The following is a 25,263-nucleotide window of genomic DNA, read 5'->3' as shown; positions in this document are numbered from 1 at the left end:
TCTTGGGCCCTGTATGGATCCATCTGCATTCATTATGTCTCTATGCACATTTATATCGAGTGACCCATCTGTATGCAAATGTTACATTATATGGAGGCATAATATCATCACCTGTTCTGAGTCACTGAACAATAAATGCGTGTTTGAGGGGGTAGCATTTCAAAGCAGAGCTTTTCCTCCTTGGTAACATCCTCCCACCATGTCATTAACACACTTCGTCTCTGTGACAGACGGCATCGCCGAGCCTGTGGAGGGTCGACCTCATAGGAAGTGAGAAAGTAGTGCAGTACAAGGTTGAGATAGGACAAAACACGCAGCTACGCACAGACAAACTGAGCATCTAGTTATTTTTAATCAAACAGTGAGGAGTCATTTTGATCCACATGCTGGCTCACCACCAAGACCCCAAGACCCAGCGTATTTAGCTACGCATCGATTCAACATTTAAAAGACTAGTTCCCTGGCTGTATCAGATTACGGGAGCCGCTGCCCCTTTAAGCCGTTGAACAACATCAAATCCTGTTTTGAATAAGATTATAGGAGAAACTGGGCTTAAGTACTTGGTTGATGTGAAGGATTTGTAACACAAGAATCAGGAAAGCATGATTCAATCACTCCAAAGAATCCAGGGCCTGTTAAATAAATATTACGTCTGTTATTATAACACAGTGGTGGCCTGTGTTCCAGTCATTCAAAGACGTCTGATGCCTCTGAGGCACAAGCTCACAAACCGTGTCGAATAAACGTCAAAGGCTGGTTGGTGAAGAACAATTATTTTTCCTCTGATGGACATGAAAGTAATGATATTAAGCCCCAGTGAAAGATGGTGTCCGTCTTTATTTCCCTGCTCTAAACACATCGATTTGGAGCACATCCTGCAAATTCAACGGAACCAGACGCTGCCCCGTGGCTGTGTGTTTTCCACTGAATCACTTTACGCATGCATCCAGAGAAAGGATTATATACCCAGAGAGAGAGAGAGAGAGAGAGACTGGTGGGACGGAGTGAGGCGGGGAGAGATAGCAGAGAGGAGTGCAGGAGATAGGAGGTGGACTGAGGGTAAACAGAGAGCCAGTTAGCATGGAGTGACCCCGAAGCTTGGGATGGAGTCATGAGTCACTGACTGTGTTTACTGTATAGAGAGAGACCGTGCCACAACACAGAGGGACAACATCATTCACTGGCAAACCGCTGAGATACGGGGGGGGCTACTGACGATTCTCAGAAAGGTTGCAAGAAAAGAGTGTTTTCTGACCAGAGGATGTTCAATAACACAAACTGCAAATATCAACAAATATGAATTTAAGCCCAACATATCTAATCAATTAATTCGTCACTGCCTGACTGGAGGGAATTGCTGATTAAAGTAGAGTGTCTCGATTTTGCCTTTTCAAATTAGAACGCAATTTGTGTTCCCAAAATTGAAATCTCTGTGCGCCAACGTGGAACTGAGGCCAATTAAGAGATACTAACAGCTCTTCAGCAGCGAATGTGTTTAGACGCTCGGCAGCTTGTCCACAAGTTATTCAAAAAGCTAAATTGAGAGACATTTAATTAGTGCTGATGTTCTGCACGTCCAATTGCCGTTTTTCTTTCAAAACAAAATAAGATTGAAATGGGTCGGGTTTGAAGCGTTTGTGAAGTCGTGGAATCTCCTTGGGTATTTACAGATGAACAGATGATGGTGCTGTTACGAGAGTCTGTTACGCGCAACGCTGCCGTGGCTCTCGGCGGCCGCCAAGCCACATTTCAGGTTGCAGCAGTATCTAGCGGTCGTGATGCCTCATTGCAACCTGCTCCTCAGCAAACAGTCCCCCAGTTGATCATAATGAGCCCCAACGGTTTAATGATTTAAAGTTCCTCTATTGATTTAAAACTACGACACGTGTCAGTAACAAGTCCACAGCCGGTGCAGGGATATCTGTCTGTGCTTGTCTGGTGCTCGGGCCCCACGGGGGCCTTTAGCGGGTTGGCTAGCCAGAGTGGGAGGACGGGCTCCGGAGATATTGATTGAATGGTCTCATAATGTGCAGGTCCAGAAGTGCTGCTGTGTTGAGCGAGGCGAGGATGTTTGTATCTGCTCGTGAGATGCTCCGACATAGACGTTCAGCACCTTTTTTTTCTGAAGAGCAGAGGTGTGTCTTTGTGCTCACGCCAGAAAATGGCTCATTATGTTACACTGTGAAACGGGCCGAAATTCGTATAAATCAAATGGATTTAAGTTTGTGGAGAATAATTCTATTCCCTGCGGACGCACACTTCTACAACAAAAATTAGGGACAAACAAAGTGCGTCATTGATTTTGGACTGCAGCGACTTTGACAGCCGGATGGGCGTTTTGTTGCCTCCTGGTGAAGCTTTGGCTTTTGAGTTTGTGGCTCTCTGCTGCCGTCTCAGTGCTCACGTGATGCTGTTGTTGTCAGCTCTTTTCAAAGTAAGTCGGCTTGCTGAGCTCGTTAAAAGATCTCTGCACCTCACGACTGATCACATGGCTCCCAAATCCTAATTTTCACTCAGTTGCTTTTGTTGCTACTCCCCCGGATCTGCTGCTGCTGTTGTTGTAACCTGCTCTTGGTTTTCCTGGGTTATAGTTACCTCTTTAATCTCCATGCACCCCCACTGGCACTGGGTATAAATAACAAGAAGATTCCCACCAGCATCCATGGTCACTGTGGCTTTTTGTCCTCAATCTAAAGCCACAGAGTAGCAGGAGCCACAGAGGGAAAAACCAGAGATAGAGACATTAAAGGGTCAGTTCACCCCAATCATAAACCAAATGAAATTTCCTCACCTAAAGGATATCCTCTATGCTTTGGTCTTGATGTGGACAGTCATTTAATCTATATTTGTGATTTTGTAGCACCAAGTCGTCACAGTAGTCAGAAAAACTATGCTCGGTTTCACTGAGTCTTTACTGTGTTTTGGTGTAAATTACAGGCGCGCTGCTTCTGTCCTCTGTGCAGTTCAGACTGTTGGTCAGGGAATAAATGATACAACTCCTTAAGACCCAAGCCCAGTTCCCTTTTTTGCAGTTTTTTTCATCTACCAGTCCCATTGGTCGGTGAGTCAAAAAGTTAATTTCCAGCACTGGGTACCACTTTTAATTGGAATACTTGTCCTTAATGGCGGCAGACTTGCAGAGTTTGTTTTGCAGTGCACAATGCATGCATAATCCCCATTTGTAAGTGGCTGCCTCTTCATTAACAACGTGTAAGAAATGAATGTGAGGAAATCCATCATTATCGCAACTCGCAATCACCAAACCCTACAGCGGGTGCACACTCATAATCTAAGGCAATTTGCATATTGCAATTAGTGTAAGCTTCAAGGAAAGGGTGTGATTGACAGGACTGAAATGTTTTGCCTAGTTGGGCTGATTGAGCTCAATTTAGGGAGTAACCATGGTGGACTTTATGGGCAGTGTTTTGCACATTGTATCTCTCAAGCCATTGTGAGATACCACAGCAGATAACCAAAGACAATGCTAATTGACAAGTTGACCTCCAGGGCCCCTGTTGTAGAAATGACATGTCCGAGAAACAACATTTGCACCAACTTTTTGTCCAACAGCCCTGTTTTTACCTCGACAAACTCCCATTTTTCTGGTGCACACAGCGAGAACACACTCCAACAATCTGGACAATTCTTCAAATGTATGGCACCGGGCCTATTTTTAAGGATAGCTTCAATGATTTTATTAAGAAACAAAAGATCGTGCCGCCAGTTTGATAGAACTTCATTTCAAAGGAGACACAGACATAGGAAGCATTGCCAGAGCTCTTGTTTTGGTTTCTCTCTCATTTTTTCAAGGTTATTCATCTGGCCGTGGAGTCAAAATCAATGGCAAGAACAGGCCTGAGAGTTAAAGGCCTGCTCTGAATCTCTCACCGTGCATTTGGGACGTGAGGGGACAGCCATGTTTCATTAGAGATTCAAGGCCAAGCCGTTTCCAGGGAGGGAAAGCAGGATGTCAAGGTAATGAGTTAATTTAGGAGATAAGGGACGGCAAATGTAATCTCTGAAATTCCACCAGCAGCAAAATGGCTCCTCAAGCCTCAAGCCCAACCTATCAAACAGAGGGGAGAAAAGTCACTCATTATCATGCTAGTTTTAGCTCTCGGTTCTCTACAGAGCATTAAATATGGATAATCAACCTCTCAAAATATTGTTAAGTTTACTCTGAGGTTTCATTGTAAAGATCCTATTAACCTTCTGAACCCCAAGACGTTTTGGGGCTTTTTTAGCTCCTGTCACATTTTACTCACTGTTGCCTCGTTTTTTACTGCAATATTTAAGTCCATCTCAATCGAAACAGCACGATCATGAATAGAAGAAGTGCCCATAAGTGTTAGCTGTATTGGAGAAAAATTGAGGCTCCGTGTGCTTTACATATTGACCCAATAACATTTTAACGACCTCTGCTTACAACCTCTCCTGTCCTCTCCTCTCCGCTCTGTAGTCAGCCTGTAGTTTAGTTGAAGCTTCACAGAATGTTTGTCATGTGACTGTTGGTCTCAGCCCACTTAAACATGGAGCGCAGAATTTATAGTTTTTTACTGGTTCAATCTGGCTGAGATATATTGTGTATTTTCGCAGGGTTTTCTGCAACCCGATGGCGGGTTCAAAGGGTTAAACGCTCTGGTGTGAATAACAGAGCGAGGTTCCTTCAAATGCTTTAGCTTGAGCAGCAAAGTGCAGGAGTCAAACAGCTTAAGAGACCAGGATAATTTCTGCCACTATCGCAGACCCCAGACTACCCAGTACGCCAGCATTATATCAAATTTAAGCCGATGTCTTGTTATTATCCCCAAGTGGGCCGGCTTGGCCCCGTGGCGCCGTGGTAATGAGTGTTTTTTCGTCTGACTGGGTGGACATGTTTTGGAAGAAAGGCCCCTGTCTGCCCCCCTGCCGCCAAGAAGCCTGGCTGTGCCATGAAGCGCAGACCTATATGCCTCCACATTTGCATCATCCTTCACGGGGAGCCCCAAACATGTCAGGCTGCTCCATTTTTCAAGGATGAATTGGTTTGCAGAGTAAACAAGAGGAGTGGAAACTGAGGCCACTTGCTGTTCTATCTCCTTCGTCTTCTGAGCTGTGGGCTTTTGGCTGGTTGTGCTATTATCCAAGCAATCAACTCTGGCTGTGCCGCTTGGCAGTCCTCTCAAGTGAAAAACATTCCCGTAGTCGAGGGTGTAATAGCATGCAACGTCTTCTGAGAGCAGCCGCTCGGGGGAAGGAAGGGGACCACGAGACGTCACCAGAGCGGCTCGTGACGACAATTAGACGGACCGCACGGGAAGGATGTACAGCGCTCGCACGTGTCATCTACAGTACAGAGCTAATGAGTGAGGAAGAGCATGGGGGGGCGGCTGGCATGACAACCTACAGCAGGCAGCAGACTTGGTTACCATGGCGACAAACGAGGAGAATGTTTGCATCAGAGGCAAATCTCAGCGGAGCGCACACATCGGCGGTGATGGAGAATGGTCGGGTTCCAGAGATGGGAAAAGGTGGCGCGAGAGGGGAGGAATGCCTTTTCTTCTTCTTATCACTCGGCGTTCCCTCGCCATCTCTTTTCCACAGTGGGGCTGGGGGGGTTCCTGTCCAACACGGGGAACAAGGAGTCACCCCTCTTACCTTGCTGTGAATCATCTCCAAAGTAGAGTCGCATGAAAATATGAAGGATGTTCCGTTGATTTTGTGCCTGCATATTTGTTCCGTTTAATCCGTCCACGGTGAATTTAATAAGCATCCGATGACCTTGATTGGCCGTAAAAGCAAAGTGGCTCACTTGAGGAGGCTGCTCTCCTCAGTCCAAAACGCATTCGTGAGACAGACGCCATAAGTTGTCTGTGAAAACTATTCATGCTTCCACATGTTGAAGTCATTGCGACACATTTTACACCCACCAAGGTCATTTGTGACACGAACAGGGCGGTGCAGGGTGACACTGATTTTAATTGCTTTTTTTCCTCCTTATCCCATCATGCAGCTGTATCTTGCACATGCTGCTGGGTGTCGTGTTGCTTTCTGACTCGTGCGTCCTACGAGGGCGCCCAGGAGTATGTCCATAAAACTTCCATGGACACAGCGTCTCCCGTTTCCCCTCGTTGTGCTCGACACATTTCGGGGACACCGACGGAGTCTCTGGAGGATTGTGAGCTTGTACACGTTGTAAAAAAACACAATCAGCCTTTTTTTTTGTTACTGCCTCAGATAAAACACAGCGTGATGCTCCGAGTTGTGAATGTGTCATTGTGCTCAAATTGATGCATTCATTCAGCCTTTGTGATTCTCGGTCCGCGTCGCTTAATTTCCAGCAAAAATAAATAAATGAAAAGCTGTTTTACTCTTACAGACTCGCGAATGGGAGACAAGGTGAAGAATGGACACTAGTAATTTAGATTCCAGGCTCATCTCTATGCTGACAATTACACTGCCAATACAGAGGGACTCAATCAACAGGGGACCGTAGCGGAGCACCTCTAATCTGATCACCTCAGACAAGAAAATACACAAAGAAGAACAGTTGGTTATTACTGACAGTGCCCTGGAGGTGAGGGGGCACTTCCTCTTCTATTTTCTCTTCCAATAAGACACTGCCTTGATATCAGCACGCCAGGTGCATCATGGGATGTCTTTAGAGCTAGGAGGATGTGCATGAGTGTTTCAGGTAAGCACAGGAATACAAAGGTGGGCCAATGCCTCATTACATTCATGAAACATTGAAAATGTCCTCCAGGGCCTCTTTTTTTAATGCCACGGGCCCTTCAGTAATAATTCATTTACTCTTTCATTAGGCAAAGGGGATTTTTCGCCCACTATGTCGAGGCGAGGCCGTGGGCTAAGGAGGACAGACGTGGAGCACACGGGGCAAGGCTTGTGTCTCTCAGCAACAACCCACACACCCCAATGGTATTAATCTCTAATAACTTCCCCACAAAGCACCTTCGGGCAGCTGCAGGAGAAACGCTGCGGGTAGATGATGCGTTTTAGCAGCCCGGAGTACGAATCAGGATATTAAAAAATCGTGCGAGGGCAAAAGCAATTTCCCCCCTAAAGGGGATTTTAAAATTACAGCTCTCAGACTGTGAAGTTTTGCCATAAAATCATTTTCTCGTCCTTAACTACAGTATCACAATGAAACACACACACACACACACCCCTCCCCCCATCCCTCTGCCACCGTCGCTATACATGTACACCAAAGATAACTTCTCAAAATGAAAATCTCTCTGACGGACAGTCATGACAAAGCCATGCTTTCACAACTTCCTTAAATACACTTTGTACATTTATGAGGCAGTGAAAACGAATAACTTTAGGTGAAGACTTTCTTTGAGGAAGGCAAACCTCAATGAAAGTCATCGTAACATGAATTAACGCTGAAGCCGTTCACTTATGTGTATTTAATCAAGCAGACTGCAGACCGAGGCAGACACACATCTGACACAGACGTGTTGTTTTTGACTGGATGCATTAGACATTGCTGTATTGTGAGGGGGAAAAAAAGGTCCCACTCATGCTTTGTTAGGTTCAACAGCTTTACACCATGTGGTGTTCCACTGTCAAATAAGCTGCCTGATGGAGGTAGCCGACAGAACTTTGATTGTCAGTTCTGAAATGCTTTTTCAAAATTTTGTTCACATCTTTGGTGCCAAATGATTGTTGCCGTGACATTTGTGTACTGATCAAACTTTTAGTGTTAAGAATCTTCACTGGCGTCACAATTTAGTGGTGATCACGATTCACCTGTCAACAATTCGAACAATTTGTATAAACCATTTTCTTTACCATTGTTGAAAGAGAGAAGCTAATATTGGCAGCGAGAGCAACAAGTTAGCGGACTGCCGAGCGTCATCTCTCTGCAATTACCTGCAAAGCTTCGCCCTCGGTGAAGCACAGAGATCAGAGGAGAGAGAAACAAGCGTGACAGACGGTACATGACAGCAAAACGCAGTAAAGATTCACACCGAGCTGAAATCAACCCAAACTCTCGACTACGTTCTGTCGAGGCGTCGATGCAGCATCGTTCAAGTCTGCGCCGCGATGCATCTTAACATCGAATAGTACTCCATTGATAAAAGTTGGCAGGGGGCCTTCATGTCTTTGCGTAGCCGTTGTTTGCTGCAAGCTCATAAAGTACAAAACCATGACACCGCCTACTTTGGCTGGCATCATTTTTGAAAAGAATATGTATGTGTTTCCGTTTAGCTCCGTCGATAGAATGTGTTGTGAGAGCGTGTGGATTGATCATGTAATCTGAGTCTTATCTCGGTGGGTCTACAGAGATCAAGCAGTTCTGTACACCCTGTCAAACACTGAGCTTCAGATTCACTCATCGGTGTCGGGCCTTTAAAGCAACACGGGTACCAGTTAGCTTAGCCTAATAAAAGCTACGAGGAGGACCTTCTCCAATTAGTGTCTTTTCACTGCATGATGGAATTCAGTAAAATGTTCTCCGGTGGAATAAAAAATAATGAGGCGGGATCATTCTCCGTTTCCAGCTGAATCTTACTGTATAGCTCGAGCAACTTTAGACTTTTAAACTGATTTGTTTCCACAAGGTTGATTCTGTAAAGAAATCGATCTAAATTCTCCCCAAAGAGTGTTGGAGTAGCTTCGCCATGAAGCACTTAATAAGATTTTGGGCCAGAAATGATCAGGATGATTGAAATGGTTCAGGATGAACATAATATATGCTGTCATTGTCAGGAAAATCAATTCAGGTAGATCGTTTAGCTTCTTTTTTCCCCATTCGTTTATTTAATTGAGTTCGACCGATGAGTCAGAGTGTGAAATATTGCCAACAATCCCCTGTTTTGACCCTGGAAAGCAATCCAAGTGAGCGAACTCAACTCAAAACTCACATTTTGAGCCTTCAGCAGAAAAGATGGGGTACAAGCAGATTCACGGACAAGCTTGTGTAAATATTTAGCAGAGAAAACAAGTCTATATCTAATGCAGATGCACTGAAGGCATGGTACATTTACAAAACCACATTGTAGAAAATGAACTCAACTCAGCGGTGCCACGCCGGCTCGCTAACGAGAGGCGTTTAATATTTCATTTCCACGAAGAAAACAGACACAGTTAATAGAAAACTGTGTGCAGTCATGTTCATTTGGAGGAACCGAAACACTGAGCGAGTTCATTTAGCGAGATTTCATACTTGATGATCCAAGAAGTACATTTGAGGAGTGATGCGTGTGGACTTTGTGTCGTTCTTTTTTTGTCTTTGTCTCTCGTTTTGCAGTTTAAAATTGAAATGACAGATTGATCTATGATCGACTGTCATGTCTTCTTGCTCGGCCTCATTTCAAGGCCAGTGGGCTTGCATACTACGTTAGCTTGAGTGTGCTGCCCTCAGTATATGTGCTGTGATACACCTTGGCAGTTAGACAAACTCCTTCCTGACATCACGACTCTGAAGACAGTGCCCGTTGTCCACAGGTTTAATGACGTAAGAAAGAGTAAAACTACAACACACAAAAGGCATAATGAATACAAATAAAATGATTTCTCTTTAACCTTACACATACACACAATGTACATATACTGATTCTTCAATGAAATACATTGCTTTGTTTTTAATCGCTGCTTTTTATGTATTTACTGCTGATACGAACTTTAACAGTCATAGCGGAGTGACTAATGACTCGATGGACTTTGTGCATAAAACTTCCCAAAACTAAACAGTCACAAAAATAATCATCTGCGATCATAAGTAACAATAAAACAAATCAATACATACCAATGATGCTATCAAAAGGCATAAGATGCAGGCAGACTCAACTGGATTGGAAAACTACAGAAAACAGCGGCTCTGAGCCACGCTCTTCCTTCACTTCCTGATTATAAGTCACCTGACAAGTTACAGGACACTTCCTGTTTCAAAATAAAACGTATAACATACTGACTTAACAATTGTAACAAAACATTGAGAAGCATTGGGTTTTGTTTTTTTACAGTGTTCAATCAATGTATTTGACCTAACCCTACTGTAGCAGTGGCACAGTGATAGTGACTAGACTGTAAGTAATAGTCAATCAATAATCAACTCCAAAGGACCTCGTTATATAACACAAGACTGAGCTACTTAAAAAAAGCTATAATCATTCATCAGCATAATTAATCACTGCATTTGTCTATACAACCATTGATTATGATGGTACGAGGAGAAGATGATGACGAGAAGACGAAGAGTAAATGGCGGTAAATGGACCCGGAGAACAAGCAGGAAAATCCATCTCCACCAGCGTGAGTCGGCCTCTGTGGTGACGGTGTCACCGCTGTGGGCACGTCCCTCCTCTCGGGCGCCCACCACCAAATGGCCACGCAAGGTCAAATCATGGGAGAAATGCTATTTTTAGCCTCCATTTTGTACTGCTATCCAGAGCAGAAACAAACACCCGTCTCATTATCATTCTGTCCTGCTGCTTTCTGTTACACTTGCGTGCTTTTCCCTCGTTTCCCCTCCATCTTTTTAATCAACTGTTAATAAGCGAGAGGCTTCAGCCGAATGCAAAGGAAGCCTGGTAGATGCCCTTTCATCCTTGCCTTTGGCTTTCTTTTGTCAAAGAAGTTTACTCAACATTACTCGGCCCAGACAAAAGGTTAGCGTTGCTTGGACATCGTTGGCTCTTGGCCTTTACTATTATTAATAGCTCTGTAACGAGCCTGATGAAACATGACGACACCTCCGGCGAAAGCTGTCTGGCAACTTGATCAGTTTGGGAGTGAACATCTGCCACCGCCCTCTCAAGCAGCCTTTTTTAAGCTTGGTGTAAATAAAATCATCATTAGGATGACGTGTGTTTTACAGCAACAAGATGTATTTAGAATATCTCTAAAGCTTTATTGTGTCCCAAACTGTCTCATCATCACACATTTTTTTTTTTTAAAGTCCTGGGCGACACTAACACTTAGTCAAGACTCCCTGAAACTCAAGACGAATGAAAGAAATACCCTCTACGTTTCAAAAAGCTATTCCCCGCCAACAGTCCACGCTGCATCCATCAGCACAGGCACAGCCTCGGCCTGTCTGATTCAGTTAGTGCTTATGAAATGGAGCATCTGCAGAAGCTCCCAGAGAGTATGTAAACATAAGCTCTGCCTTGGGAAATGAGCTGAGGGGTCATTTAGATTTGGGTTGGGGGGGGGGCGTGGAGTGCCGCCTCGCTCTCGCTCCCTCCGTCACCTGGTAACAGTTCTGACACACGGGAGGCTTCCTCGGCTAATGTATTCCAAGCACCGGGCTAAACGGCAACACCTGAGCAACCCCCGGCCCTCCTCCCTCCCCCTCCTCTCCCTTTTCTGTCTCTCCTGTTGCATTGGCTGGATCCTGCCTCCTGAGATATTAGGTAATCCGGGAGCAGGCGAGAGGTGATAGGCCGCCCGTCTCCCTGCGATACCTTGTTTGTCAGCAAAGCCGCGGTACAATCACCGCGGATATGCTTGACGTGTTTGCCGAGAGCCGGGAGCCCTCGGCTCCATGTGCACCGTGCGGTAGCCATTCGGCAATCTATCAGTCAACCTGTGGTGGGTGATAAGCCTCCTTTACAGCAGGGGGGGGGTTCCCAGCAATCACAAAAACATCAGAGATATTGGGCACCTTCTGCAAGTCAAGTGGCTTTTCAATTGTATCTGCTCACTGTGTAGATGCACATGCTTAAGGTAGGAATTCATTATCACTGCTGAGTTTGTATTATAGATTATCAGCACAAGGTACAGAGAGGAACAAAAGCATGCAGGAGAAAAGTCACAGACAGAGAGGGATGTCTTGTTCCCCTATCAAATGGCATTACAGCTCATTTCCGAATCAATAGCTTGCCTCTTTCCTCCCTGCCTGAGATAAACCCATCACAAATGAAGGATGGAGGAGAGTGGAGAGAGAGAAAAGAAAGACAGGGCACCGGAGCAGCAGACGGCTGGTTTTTATCTGATAGAGAGAGGTGAACAAACGGAGGGATTAGCTTCCATGGGATGAAAGCAGCTGCTCGTCTTCCGTCTCCATTCCCCTCCCCTCCCCTCCTCTCCTCGTCTCTCCATCCGCCCACACATCCACACCGTGGTCTCCCCTCGCAACCAGAGACATGCTCTATATGTTGTCGCTGATCTCATATCACCAGCTGCGCTCCACCCTCTACCTACGGCAGTTTCCCAGCAAACGAGCGAACGCCAAAAAAAGCCTTCACAGTGCACATGGCGATGTCAAGGCGCGGCGGGAAAACAAAATCGGGCGCCAACATATTTATGTCACGGAGCGTGGTTGGGGAGTTGGAGCAAAGTACCCAGTTTCACCCTCGAAGCACTCCACCCTTCCTGATTATGTCACCTAGACATCAACACGCATCCAGCACGCCGCACAAACACACCCACAAACCAACAAGGGGCACCCCTGTTTCTTTGTAACTTCTGGGGTAGCCCAAAGGAGGAAATGTGCGCTCCTACCTGGCAACAAGAGAACACCTTCAGCTCCGAATCTGCTCGCCCTGACAACGAGGCACGCTCATCTGGAGTAGGAGAAGGGAGTCTTGAGGAGAGAGAGAGTACGTGTGTGTGTGTGTGTGTGTTGTGAGTGTTAGTGTGAGGAGAGAAACGAGAGGGAGAAAGAGAGAGAGGGAGTGAGAGGTGGAGCTTTGTTTGGAGGAGAGAGGGAGGAGGAGAGAAAGAGGGCTGGATGATGACTCTGACTGCCGTCTATATAGCCAGTCTTGTGGGAGCAGCGTGGATGGCGCTAGATCACCTTCTGTTCAAACACGAGCGGCGGACGCACCTCGTGAAAAAGGCTGGGAGGAAGAAAGTCGGGGGGGGGCGAGAGTCTGAGGAGGAGGAGGAAGAGGAGGCGTGAGGGAGATTCTGGGCTGTTTGAGCCCAGAATCGTCACACGGCACTTCCTAGGAATCCCTCCAGTAAGAGGGGCTCTGCATCACGAAGTCCTTGGCTGTGATTGGCTGGGTAGCGGGGAGACGCCAAAGATGTTGGGCAACAGTGTGTAACCCAAGACGACCCTTTCTACACATATTAACATGCCGCGTTGGTGATTCGCAGACCCTCTGGGCGCGCGTCACCTTCACCGACACTCCCGCAAAAATCCCCCTCCCCTCGGATCTCGGGGATCCCTGGGAGCGTGTCCCTGTCTGTGTGTGTGTGTGTGTGTGTGTGTTTGTTTGTCACTTCATGGTAAACCATGACCTGCCCTTGCACACAACATCCTGCAAGAACTTGTCCATGAAGGGAGGATGATTTCCCCAGAGGAAGGCTGAGCCTGTCAACAGAGAAGCCACACAAACACCTGCAAGGACAACGTTGCATCATTAGCGTGATTGAATACGTTGTCAAACTGACCTCAAAACCAATGGAGAGAGGTTGTAAAGTGAGTGTAGACAAAATCACATCCGACCTGTAATTTAACACTACCGATGTCATAGTGTCCAGCTGTACAAATGTACAAAGATAAGAAATATGACAAATAAGATAATGTATAAATTCTGACTTAATAGCAATAATAAAAAGCCATAACATTTTAAAACACCACATAAAAGCTTGACTGAATAGAGGGGTTTTTACATATTCATATTTTCAGCTACTCTCTGGAAGGCTGTTTGAACGACTTGGAGCGTAACGGCTACAAGCAGCGTCACCAAATTGGTAAACTGGCTCATGGAACAGGGTGGAAAGAAAGCATATGATTGGTTGGCGCCTCATCACTTTGATTTGCAGCTTCATGTCAACGGCTTCCACTGAGAATGACTTGTAGCCTGTTGCTGTGTCGCTTTCTCCATTAAATTTAAATACTATCGTCATTAAACCCTCAATCTTAATCAATTTAAAGTCCTCGAAATTTAAAATGGGGAAATGAACCGGCTGAGCTGGCCAGCAAAGTGATCATGTGACACAGGGGATTAGAGCCCTTTGTCAGAGTGAGTGGTAGTTTCTTCTTTTCTGTTTATGTATATCTAATGTATTGTGAATGACATTCATATAATGAGGTTTGCATGTTTCCTCCGGGTGCTCCAGCTTCGTCCCACAGTCTAAAGACATACAGGTTAGGTTCAATTACCTGTTTGAATGTCTTTCTACACTGCGATAGGCTGCTTCAAAGAGACCCTGTTTGGTGAAAAAGCTTCTGGGTAAGCTGTCTTGTGGAACATTTAAAAAAATAGATGATTCGCCCGTTTGAGAAAAGGTGGCCTGTAACTGCATCGCTGTCTGACTCAACTGCTTGAAGAGCTTCTCCACAGCCCCTTAGAATGTGCCACTGTGTTTGAGTGGGAAGAACTACACCACCATCTCTACAGTACCTCCACTTGTGAAGGGGCTAGTGAAAACCACCCACAGTGCTTCCTTTGAGTCCGCTTCCAAGTCACTGCTTTGGAGCAGCTCCAACAGCCATGGAAGATACTTTCTCAGACACAAAACCGAACAATAACAGTGATCCTCTTCTCTGCCCTAAACCCGAGGGCTCACCAAATTGAAGCGTCTGACACCTGAGCAAATCTTTGTTTACTTGACTCACTCCTGCAGTGAAGAGGAGCGTAGAGAGGGGGAAGAGGAGGATGTAAAACGTCAAGTGGGGAACAAAGTCCTCACATACTTTGGAGAGAAGCCTTCTTGCCAAGGATGAAAATCCACTACGATGGTGGAAGGTTAACAAGAATAGATATCCCACCTCTGCCAGGTAAGCAAAGTCGTACTTATGCATCCCTGGCTGCTCAACACCATCTTAACACATCTTCTCTGCAACAGGAAACACAGACTACAAGAAGAGAGCCAGCCTTATCCCGGAGCATGTGGACACGAGTGTACTTTAACAATCAATTAATCAAAGTACTAACAGATAGATTAATCGATAATGAAAATAGCTGTAAGTTGCAGCCTTGATAAAAAGATACACCGAGTATGACTTTCTGCACATCAATCTCAATGCTCATGATGTATTTCTTTCTTGTCATATCATTGTTGAATCACTCTGGTCAAGCCTCCTCTAAAAGCCAAGAAAAGACCGTCTGACTGTGTCCGCTGGTGAGTCACATGCTGTAGCACCCTGGGGTGATCCCTCTTTAGACAGCCTTTAAAGGTTACCCTCCTCTCCAGCATAGCTTTGTTTTCTACGACCAGAATCAAATAATCAATAGTCGGTTTATAAGAACAAAACGTTTTCAATCGCAACACGGGGAACATATTTTGGACCCGACCAAATAATGACTTCACTGATAACTGACAGATTTATTGAAGATAAATCCAGTACGGGTTCTGGAGCTTTCCACCATATCACATGATCTTCATCAGCAGATGATAATTTGGAGCAGGATTAAGTCCATATTGCAAAAATGTGCTAAGAAAAGGTGTAAATGGAAATTTGAGCATCTACAATTCTGTGCTCTCAGTAGACGGCGGTAATGACGGAGCCACGTTTACTTCTGTGTAAAGCCTGATGTTGGCTCAGTGTATCAGTGCACACAAAACCAAAAATCCTGCCTCAGTAAAAGCACTTGTCCTTGCGTGTCCCCAGCCAAGGCTCTAGCCATGGGTTGTTCAGAGGTTACTGGCCTTACTGGCATTTTGTCTTGATATGAAAGAGCTCATTGGTTCTGGAGGGGCTCCACTGGCACACTGACACTGTCAATAACAGGAGCACCAGCTGCATCCTCCCTGGTGCTGTTCAGATATAGCTTGGCCCCAGTCGTGGCCCTGGCCCAGCCAGCAGCCCCCACCAGGCAGGCAGCGGGCCCGGCTCCACATGCCTGGCTCAGAGTCCTCCCGTCCTGAAGGACAGAGGCGTCTTGGAGGCCTGGAAACGATCGCTGACCCCTCGCTGTACAAGCAGCGTCCTCTGTCACAGAGCCTCTCATCTCATAATGGGCTCAGAACAAAATCAAAGTGACAATATTAATCATGTGATGGGGAAAATAATTAGAGGGGCAATAAAGGACTGAGTCCCTAGCACCCTCTTCCAACACACACTAGATAACTGACTACTGCTTGGCTCAGTGAGTCATGAAATGGTGCTCTGTTAATTGTAATAATCCTGCGTAGAGTAAATGTACTTAGTTACATTCCACCACTGCTAGAACAGATTGATGCATTTACCTTTAACATGTAGAAACTGTTCTAGTGGGTCCGAGGTCTGACTAATAGCTATGTATCTTAAGGTAACATATTGTAGAATTTGATGTACACACCGCTTAAAAGAATTCTAAAGTAGCCAGGCTTGTAAACAACCTACTCATAAAAACATCAGAGGATTCCCTGCTTAATCCTTTAGTCCAACAAATCAATCAGACCGCTGTGTTCAAGGTGTTGAAGCGGGATTCCCTCATTAACAAAAAAAATGTCACAAAGGCCATTTGATTGTTTTCATGCCTTTCACGTGGCCGGTTGCTTTTAAGCAGCATATTCTTCAGAGGCATTAGTCATCCACACCTGGCTGCGTGGACCAAAACCCCGGCTCTGGTCAAACCAGCCCTCTTCCAGTGTGCGATTCATAGAGAGAAAAGGCTGTCTGCACGCATTGGAGCCCACGGGAAGCCCGGTGTGTCTCTCTCTTGTTTACAGATCGACTGCGTCTCCGGGAGAAGCTGGGCGACAGCCTGTGACAGACTGATGGATGATGTGACACTCGTGTGTCATTCCCTGCACTCCCCCCCCCCCCCCCCCCCCCATTCTCTCCCCTCACACTCCCACCGCCTGCGGTGAGGAGGGAGGAGTGCACGTGGTAATGCATGTAGATCGAGCTCAAAGTTGCACCGCTCTTCCAGATCCCGCGTGTGTGTACGCGGAGGAATAAAGCCTGATGGGCAAACGGTGAGCGGCTGTCAGCTCGCCTGATTGTTAGCGGCTAGATGACAAGGCTGGAGACGATGATGATGATGCTCAGGAGCAGGCGAGACGGGTGACAAATAGAGGTGACAGGACACAAGGTTGCCAAAGGAATCTGCATAGAAATGAGCAAGTGATAAAAAAATCACACATCTCAAGATGTCTTTGCAAAGATAGGATGAAGTTGCCCATCGGGGCTGAATAGAAACTACCGCCACGGTCAGCTGAGGGAAAGGATCACAGACTGTAGTCACACTCATTGCAATTAAGTGAGGTAGATAAAATTGGACACAATCAATGGACTTTCTGATGAGGCATTCTGGGTAACAGGCCTGTTGAGATTCAAATTAAGGGCTTGAACTCTCTCAGACACGTCTGCCAATTTCCCAGATCTGTAAAGTGAGTAAACGGCTCTCAGTAATGTTTTCTATGCCGTTTGATGGACTAATCTTCTTATATTGATATCACCTATACCCTGCTATCACTTCCACCACGGAAAAGACAATTAGAGGACCATTGGGCTTGGATTCGATATCGAATGAAGAAGATTTCTTATGGAGCGTTTTCAATCACACCTGTGATCACGGCAGCAAGGGAGATCAATAACGTTCCTCCACCACACTCCATGGTGTGGAACCTGTTACTTTGTGACGGTACTATTCACTTTTTTGTGCATTTGCAGGAACAAATCCGTTTGTTGAAAGATGAACACTTTGACTTTGCAACGCCATTTGATAAATACAGGTGCTCCTTACCGTCGTTGCCAGCATTCACTCCCTCACCTGTGAGTGATTACTGTCAGAGGCCATTAGTTGCCCATTTCCCAGTAAATTAGGCTCCGGTTTTGTGAAGGCAACCAGATGTGGCTTGGCAGGAGCCCCAGTGGAATTCGTCATCTTCTCTCTGCCTCCACAGAAAAAGTGGCCTCTGCTGTGCAGTACTGCAGGTCAAAGAGGCCGCAGTGCTCCGCAGCTTCGTTGACTTGCTAATCCACCTCTTCACAAGTCTCTCCTCTCCCACCGTATCCGTCTGCATGGTATTGTTTTTAGCCACACTGGGGATTTCTCATTGACAGACCGAAACTGAAAAAGCCTCAAGAGGAAATGCAGAACTGTCACTTCATTTTTCTACATTACGTTTAGTTTAGTGAAAAAACATTTGAGGTTATATCGTGTTTATTAACTGACTAAGACAACAGTTTTGGCACGAAACTAATTCCAGAATCCTGAGGGGGTAAAAATCATGTGATGTTTTCCCACCACTGCGCTTGCTAATGGTTTCTATTGTTATGGCAAAATTGAGTTCTGGAGATTAGCTTAAAGCTGAGACATGGCGAGGTAATTCTCTAAATACACTAAGCGCATCACTGACTGCAGTAATATCGAGTCTGTCACGTGCACACAGAGCTGCAGGTATCCTTAGTGGTGGCAATATTTTCTCGCGTGCAGTCGTGCTAGAGAATCTTCCCCCTTGCACAAATATGTCAGAAGGAAATCAGCTTAAACAGCTGTGAGGATACGTCCCTCACTTCGTCCTTGAATCCCCTGAATCCTCTCCGGGGTCATTTAAGCAGACGGTGAGCCACTTCCTGTTATCGGTGCATCCAGACCTCCAACGGGTCTTATTTCACGACTTGCCCCGGAGATGTTTGGGCCAGCCGTGCACCGACGCCTCCACACCAACACAAGATAACGCCGATGATCATACATCGACCCGTCTGTCAGCACAGTCGTTTCAGGCGCTTGATAAACGGGGCTAGCATGTTTGCCTGAGAGCACATCGTCCACTTATAGGAGCCAAGATGGCTGCCCGTCTGCCCCCCAGTGACAGGGCGGCCAACCCCACACAAAGTGCACGTGAGGTAATGTATAGCCTGGCTGTTGGACACAACAATCCCCATGCGAAACGACCCGGGATACATGAGCTCTTTTCTCTGCTCAGCCAAGGGCAACAAATCATGCCATACATGAAATAAACCAATGCGTGTAGTGTCGATATCATGCGACATGTTTGAGAAGAAAAATGGAGGTCCTTAAGTCTTAGAAAGATGCAATCTCATACATCATACGATGTTATTGTCAACGCATAAAGAGAGAACAGTCAGTCTATCTTTGTGTTGTCCTCTAAAACACTTTCAGTTGACCCGCTGAGGATATCTGCTGTCTGTGACGAACACAGCTGGTCGGTCTTTCAAAGCTAAGATTGTTCTGATTCACGGACTTTAAGTACGGGATAGAGATGACAATTATGTGTGAGGTGGAAATGTGTATGGAATGGTGTAGATGTAGGCACATGCTGTGTCTGATGATATGATGCATCACAAGCGGTAGCTTCAGTTAGCATTAACGTTAAAGTAATTCTTCCCACTACCCACTTTGCCGCTCTCCTTTTGTCTTGAATGACAGTAGAAGTAAATACATTTGGGTTTTGGATTACTGCTTTGATGAAACAAGTAATTTAAAGATGTCGCCTTTGTGAATTGCGTGAGTGTTTTTCAGTTCTCCGTCGTTTCATGAACCAAATTAATAATAACTTGAGAAGATAGTCAGCAGATTATTAGATAATAAAACTCATTAGATTCCCTCGTTAATGTGATGCTATTATACGTTTTGGATTTATAATGGGTTTAGTAAGTTTACGAAATTTTGATGATGCGTCTGCAAATGTGAGCAAACACAAAGTTCCTCATCTGGGTCCACTCACTCAGCATCAGTGGGTCTATGTCTATGATCTTAACAGCAGAAAGGGGATAGAGAGAGACACTATTTAGTGTATAAGACTTCTTTAAAAAGCCCCACAAACCCCCTTGTTTCTCCCCTCTACTTCAACATCCGGTCAGTGCACTCCCACAATAGGAAGCTAGCAAACATTCACAGCACTGTTTCGTGCATCCAAGGCTGCAAAGAGACAAACAGCTCTTTACCTCCAGGTCAAGGTGCTGCCCACCAAGGTTACAGCTAGCCCGTTTGCTACCGATCCGTCTTCAAGTCAATTAGCAGCATGCACACCTGACAGATACCGAGCAATATCTGTACCGAGCGATTTATTCTGTCACAGGCTTCGCTGATATCATATTGTTTCAAGGCCAAATTATTAAACCCCGTCTCTGTTGCACTGCAGACGCTGCTTCACTGATGATTTACTATCATGTCGTTCGCCTCCAGTGGGCCTATTCTTAGTCCCGGTATCATCCTCATCGTGTGTTGGCGAGAGGGTTATTTTTAGTCCGGCATGTCACATGGTGTCAGTGCAAGTGGAGTCTCACAGCTGTAGGCTGCTGGTACAACATGTTGCAGATCCACGGCTCCCAGTCTGGAACAAATGAACCAGCATGTTGTGGATCTCAGGATGCATTCAGTAACATCTCCCTAATAATTCGGACATATTTATCTACATACATTTTTACAACACTCACACAAATAGCCTCTGAGGTTTCCCGCTGCGTGAACGCTGATGGAAACAAAGATTCACTGCCATATTTCCAACAGATATCGACTTCATTTTGACAGCGTTCAGCGAAAAAATAAGTGTTTTCTAAATGCAGTCACACAATGGCTCATTCAGTCATATTGTTGTCCCAGCAGTGTTTCTCGACGTGTAATTGTACCGTGTCAACGACGACAATCAGCATTCACTCCTAAAAAGATTAGATTTCATTATTTGCGTTAAAAGGGTTCAATCTGTTAACAACTGACCACTGACTCTGTCCTGCTCTGTAATTTATAATGCGTGGCCAAGAAGCCACACGCTTGATTGAGAGTCATTCAGAAACAAGGACAAAATAAAAAAGCTTTATGTAATTACTAATTCTCAAGGATAGAGGAAACTATTGGCCCCTCTATTAATTATGAATTAGAACAGTTTGTATGCCGCTTGAAGGTGAATCACTTGAAGGTGTTTGAATAATTAATGTTCGCATTACGCCGTTTAAGTACAAAATGTATGCAAAAGCAACAGAGAAGCATGTGAAGTTTAATGGTTATTATTCCCACTAGTATTACAGGAAGTTAAGCACCTTTAGAATAACAAAATAAACACTATTTGGTGCACATGTTGAGGCACCGCAAGTCCAAAGGAGGAGGTGTAATTATGAAGTATCACTCTGCAATTAGTGTTTTGAAATCCACCTGGGTTCTAAATAAACCGCAGCAAAACAACGAAGTTCTCCCACAGAACAAAGAGCGGATCCATCCACACCTGTAGGGAGCAGAGCTGTTCTTAAGGCCAGAACAATTGATCACAGGACGGTTGAGTAGAGATGCCGGGAGCGAGTGACAGCCTATAATTTTCCAAGGTGGTATTATCTGTAATTTAGCTCATTACATAACACACAGAGACTTCTATTGTTACTGAAATGTGCTCATTTAGGCTCTTTTTCCCCCCAACTTTGTGAAGAAGGGAAGGTCTGTCATGCCTCCCTGCTTGATACGACTGCTGGTGCTGCCCTATAATTTCATCTCAGATCATCCACGGTTATCATGTCATGGTCAAACAACCCACTCGTCCCAACTCCCCCACCTGAGAAGAAAATTGGAGGTGGTCCCGCTAACAAAAGTTTGACTGAAAGGAAAAGCCATTTATTCAGTGGAAGAAGGCTGTAATCTCAAACTTTCTTTTCCTCAAAGTGACAGAGCGTCACAGCAGCAGCAGCAGAGGAAATGGGAGGTCAGGGGTCATGTCGGCCAAAAGCCTCCACAATGGTTTTACGGCTTCAGCACTATTCAGGACTGCAGACTGTAGTTTTTACACTCATGCACATTCTTTAAGGCAAAACACATTTTCTCTGATGCTGATGATATGAATGTTATTAAACTAGCTAATCTGCCAATCATTGACTGTATATAGGAAGTGGACGTCACTCATTGGTTTGTAGACCACTGTTTTGAAGCTCCGAGTTTGGCATTTTGGCAGTCGCCATCTTGGATTTGTCCGACCAGTGAACGGAAGTGCCCATCTTTTGACTGCGGAGGAATGACGCCATGGAAGAGACGCCACAGACGGCTCTGGTTGTTCTCAGATATTTGGACAGAAATGAAGTTGAAAGACGTGGGCTGTGCAACCTGAAGTGGACAACTTGACGAGTTGAGTTGTGATTGGCTGGTTGTAAGGAGAGTTGGCAAGTTAGTTTCAGGAGTATGGGACTTCTGTTGTCTTTGAATACAACAGTGTTGACTTTCCCAATGGAAACATGAAGGAGAGAGAGATACTGTGGTGTTCTTCCTTCAGAAATATAATTAAAGCTGCGAGTAGCGATGAACGGGCCCTCGCATCCTCCCGCACGTTGAGGGTGCTGACGGGACTCCGACTTATGAAACTGTATTTTAACTATAGACAATCTTCCTCTCCTTATGCTCTAGATCAGGGAGGTCATTACCGGAGCATTTTTACCTTGAACATTATGTCTGGTAGGCTTTTAGGAGAACAACAGCCTCGGCTCTGGTCGTCATTTACTGCTGAAAGTGCACGCATGACTCATTTGAAGCCCATTTTTCAACAGATAGGCTCTCAGCCCTTTTATTATCATTTTTTAAACAAAGAAAATTACAAGTTGGTACAGCCAAGAGGAGAACGGAAAATTGCTGTAAAAATCTCTCAGGTTATGAAATGTCATTAACAGTGTGGCGATGCTGGCAGGCTTTTGAAACAAGGATACGTTGTTTAGACTAACATTTAAATACAGAAGGTGGAGACTACAATGCTCATCCTGACACACAATGTTAAGAGTGCGAAGAAACTATGAAATCACCTGGTGAACGATCAGGCAAGCAGCTAAAGGCTAAGAAGTCAGCGAACATTCTTGACCGTTATGTGCTCTTGACCATCTGTTTTACAAAGCTACATGCAACTGTCTGTGTGACGCTTGTGACCTTTTGTAATAAAGAATGGGACTGTAGCTGTAAATGTCAGCCCACAAAGCCAGGCCACATACCATATTATATGTGCTGTTCAACACTAACGTCACTGTACATGTATCTCTCAACTTATAACCTTCTAAAGATGCGTCCATGTTTTTAAATATACAGCAAAAACCCTCCTGTTTATCTTTAAGCAGCCCAGGCTGACTATTCCTCCACTGTAGCTCACCAATCATTGCCACAGCACGGCCCCGTCAGAGTAGGGGGGCTGATTGCGGCTCATCAGCCTGCCGGCTGGACGTGCGTACTGAATGGAGCCCACGGTCGAGTGGCTTCCCCCGCTGCCACATTTGCCTCACCTGACTGCAAAATCAAAACGGCTGTTGTTTTAGCCTTAAGATCAGTTAAGTTGTTGGAAAAGATGAAAGAAGGGTCGATGAGTCGGCACGTGTCTCTTCCCGTTTACAGCCTCCATTCACACGTGGCCAGAGAGGCTCATCATTTGAAAAAACAGACGAGGACCCGTTGTGACGCACCACGTGTTCGGCCGCTCTCGCTATCCCGCGCCTGCAGCTAGGTGCCATTGTGCAAGGCCATTGTAGCCGAGTCTCCTCCACTCCAAGCTGAGCTTATCCTGCAGATTTCCACTTCTGTGCAGTCCTTGGATCCTATAGGCGCGTCTCTCAGCATGCACTGCAATTCCTCTGGGTGCTTAAAACGATTTAAAAGTAATGGAAGCGCCCGTTCGAATCTGCAGCCTCCTTTAAGACTGTTTGAGAACAAAGTGCTGCGTCTCTTTGTCCGGCCCGACACCTTGGCTGTGGGAGCTGGATGTTGCTTCCTGCTGAAGCACTTTCCTCGGGATAAAGTGAGTGATGCAGGCAGCACCAACCGGAGTACATTTAGAGAACTGCCAAAGTCTGAAAACGTCCATTACCGACATAAAACAGCCCAGAAATAAAATGCCACCCATTGTACTAAGCACATTTGAAAGGTCATAATAATCCTGATGTCTGTAGGTTTTTTAATTTTGGTAATATGTCATTTCGCATTAGCTGTTCTACATTTCCAACAACTGGCAAACACATGCTCTTTTATATTCAGCACTCCCAAGGCAGTTCACAGAGAGCCAGAATAGTGCATCAATTGCTCCAGTTGCAAATTAAAATCACCAAATTAGCAGCAAATATCCCATTATGCCTCTCAATTACAGGCGTTTTAATTAGGGACAGTAAATGTGTTTTGAGTACGCGCAGATGCACATCAATTCCAAATGTTTTGTTTTCAATTGTCTTGTCTCACTGGCTAAAGAAGTAGCAGCTCTAGAGCAGACTACCTCCCACATAAGTGCACCAAATACCCCTGATACCAATGTTTTAAATGCATTCATCGAAAAGCAGTGATTGTGAAAATGACAGTGTTTGAGGGGCCGACGAAGAAGTGGATTTAACTCGGGGACAATGGCTATTGAGGAAAGGAAAGTGAAGGCACAGGAGAGGAGGTCATCCGAGCCGCAGCAATTCAAACTACAAACTCACAGCTCAGCCAGCCGACTCATGAGGGAGCAGATTATTTAATGTGAACGCAGAATGCATCGAGTGGATATTAAGTGTCAAGGCTCTGAACTCATCTCTGCCAACAAGCACGCACCAAGCGCCGCACAGATGTGATAATAAACACAAACTCCCAAGGGGAGATAGGAGCCGACAGGTGGATCCTGAGCTCGATAAAAAGGACTCATCAAAATGTTTTATGACCAGTAAAATCTGTGCAAACAGTGTCACAATAAGAGCTGCAATATGCAGAGGAAAAGAGTGAGACGGCAGCCTTTGACGTCAGCCATGCAGCAGGTAAATTCTCAAAAATAGATGCAAGAAACAGATGTTACCTGTAGAATGTTATGTGGATTGATGAGATGACCGTCAGTACACAATGCATGCATGTTTGAGGTTTGAGAGAAGAAATGTATATTTTAGTAAATTGGGCTTTAGTTTCTGATCATTTTGACTACTTTTTTTAAACTATTTGAGCGGATTTCCTCCTGAAAAATAAGAGCAATAATGAATCCAACTCCTCTTCTCAAGTGTGTTTGTCAATAGTGGTGGAAGAAGTCATGCATTAAAAGTTAAGAAAGAAACTATTAACATGAAAATTATACTTTAAGTATAAAACCTCACAACTGCCTCTACACTGATTATTTATTTAGATTTAATGTAATGTTAACTAAAAGATTTGGCCTGAAACAGAACACCAAAGACATCTGACATCCAAAGTAAAGAATATTTGAGGCTCTGATTGGGCTACTTGTCAGTCTAATCTGGCAACAAGAGCCCCAACTAGCTGTATGGCTTCACTCTATTTCAGACCTCACATTATTCAAGTTCCTGTTTCTTAATACTTAATAATCAGTGATCAAAGCAGACAGGTGCAATTGCAGGTGGTGGAGTGGCCATACAGAGCATTCAAGGGTAAAATAATGTCCACAACAAAAGCCCTGTGAGGCTCTCGCTGTCTTTCATCTGGGTGAGGCGAGAGAAAGAGAGAGAGAGAGAGAGAGAGAGAGAGAGAGAGAGAGAGAGAGAGA

The 25,263-nt window shown here is 45.2% G+C and overlaps 1 protein-coding gene across 4 annotated transcripts in view; it reads right to left on the bottom strand.

Moving 5' to 3' along the window:
* Nucleotides 1-12,768, bottom strand: part of syt1a (synaptotagmin Ia) — a 128,217-nt gene extending 115,449 nt beyond the window's left edge. For 2 of the 4 annotated variants that reach the window (XM_031859048.1, XM_031859052.1), the window contains exon 1: nt 12,454-12,767. The gene's annotated coding sequence lies outside the window, so the exon portion shown is untranslated. Of the gene's footprint in view, nt 1-9,754; nt 10,138-12,453 lie in introns of those variants that run through there. The other 2 variants (XM_031859053.1, XM_031859051.1) reach the window with 2 other exon arrangements.
* Between the last annotated feature and the right edge of the window lie 12,495 nt (nt 12,769-25,263).

The sequence above is a fragment of the Anarrhichthys ocellatus genome, unplaced genomic scaffold (assembly GCF_004355925.1).
Source record: "Anarrhichthys ocellatus isolate YVR2014 unplaced genomic scaffold, GSC_Weel_1.0 scaffold21, whole genome shotgun sequence".
NCBI lineage: Eukaryota > Metazoa > Chordata > Actinopteri > Perciformes > Anarhichadidae > Anarrhichthys > Anarrhichthys ocellatus.
This window is presented reverse-complemented; position numbering and strand designations above follow the sequence as displayed.